This window comes from Berghia stephanieae, chromosome 11, assembly GCF_034508935.2.
Source record: "Berghia stephanieae isolate SIO BIC M18660-M18661 chromosome 11, UCSD_Bste_1.3, whole genome shotgun sequence".
NCBI classification, from domain to species: domain Eukaryota; kingdom Metazoa; phylum Mollusca; class Gastropoda; order Nudibranchia; family Aeolidiidae; genus Berghia; species Berghia stephanieae.
The window spans coordinates 22,436,666-22,438,288 of record NC_088370.1 but is presented as its reverse complement, the minus strand read 5'-3'; the positions used below and the strand labels follow the sequence as shown (position 1 = coordinate 22,438,288).

General features: G+C 37.5%; 1 protein-coding gene across 1 annotated transcript in view; it reads left to right on the top strand.

The window, feature by feature from the left end:
- LOC144956990 (uncharacterized) overlaps nt 1-1,126 on the top strand; it is a 7,130-nt gene extending 6,004 nt beyond the window's left edge. Inside the window, exon 5 of the mRNA XM_078887887.1 lies at nt 996-1,126. The gene's annotated coding sequence lies outside the window, so the exon portion shown is untranslated. The remainder of the gene's footprint in view (nt 1-995) is intronic.
- The last annotated feature ends 497 nt before the right edge of the window (nt 1,127-1,623 follow it).

The following is a 1,623-nucleotide window of genomic DNA, read 5'->3' as shown; positions in this document are numbered from 1 at the left end:
AGAATTGTAAAAAAAAATGTACGGCTATCTGGTATTGTGGTATGACACTTGCTTTCGGATCGGAAGGTTCAGGTTTCGAGCCTTGCTCGGCGTATAGTTGAGTCCTTGGAAAAATTCTTTACTCATATTCCATCACCGTATTTAAGTGTAAAATGAGTACCTGGCCTTTAACAGCGTTGTCTGTTTAGGGAAAAAAGTGTAATATCGCCTAAAAGGCGTCATGTCTCGTTCTATATGTTATTGTTGTTGATGGTCAGGACCCTTAATAAAGCGCTTTGAGCACGTTAAGTGGATATTGCGGTATATAAAAAAGCTATTTAAAAAAGCTGAAATCAAAACAATTGGAAAAAGTGAGGTCCCAGGTTTGAACCCAGGACCTTCCGAGCTTAAATGTTTGCAGTATGTCACGTTAAATGTTGTTTACAGTATTTTACGTTAAGGTTGTGCATAGTAGTTCACATTAAAGGTTGTGCACAGTGTTTCATGTTATGGTAGTTTCCAGTTTTTCAGTTAAAGGTTGTGACCAATATTTCACGTAAAAAATTGAGCACAGTATTTCACGTTGAAGGTTGTGCACAGCTTTTCACGTTAAAGGTTGTGCACAGTATTTCACGTTAAAAGCTGTGCACAGTATTTCACGTTAAAAGTTGTGTACAGTAGTTCAATTTAAAGGTCGTACACAGTATTTCATGTTAAAGGTTGGGCACAATTTTTCACGTTAAAAGTTGTGCACAGAATGTCACGTTAAAAGTTGTGCACAGTATTTCACGTTAAAAGTTGTGCACAGTATTTCACGTTAAAAGTTGTGCACAGTATTTCACGTTAAAAGTTGTGCACAGTATTTCACGTTAAAAGTTGTGCACAGTATTTCATGTTAGAGGCTGTGCACAGTATTTCACTCGCTATCGCTTCAATGTTCAATATCGTTTAAAAAATTGTGTTATCAATTTCACTCTCTACAATTTTTAACTTTTTGTGCATTTCCCCCATTCCAGCATAGAAATAGAAGAACTGTGGAAAGCAAGAAACCAGTGGGTAAAGAATGTCTTTGAATGTACGTCTCCTTGTAGCATCGCTTATTCACATTTTATTTCTACACATTAAAATATTGCAATTATTCCCAAAACGCCTTGTTTTTCAACTTACTTCAATTTGTTTTTGTTCTGGTTTTTAAAACAGTTATGTAATTATGCATCTAAGTTTGTTTTATTACGGGTGTTTGTGGCTATGTGGCTCGTGGCATGACACTCGCCTTCGAATTGGAAGGTCATCGGTTCGAGTCTCGCTCTGAGCGGCACATAGTTGAGTCCTTGGAAAAGGCTCTTTACCCATGTTCTCTCACCGCAATCAAGTTAAAAAACCTGGCCGTCAACAGCGTTGTCTTTACAGAAAAATAAATGTTAATATCGTCTAACAGGTCTCATGTCTCGTCCTGCATGTTAGGTGTTGCTGTTGGCTAGGGGCCCTTTGAAAAGCACTTTGAGCACGTTAAATGGATATTGCTCTATATAAATGCTCAAGTAAATATTTTGTGATGATATTAAACAATTCCTAATCCCATGGTGGGCGGGGAGGTCAAGGTCACAGTGTCCTCTATCCCTATATATCTAATTTACTTTTCAA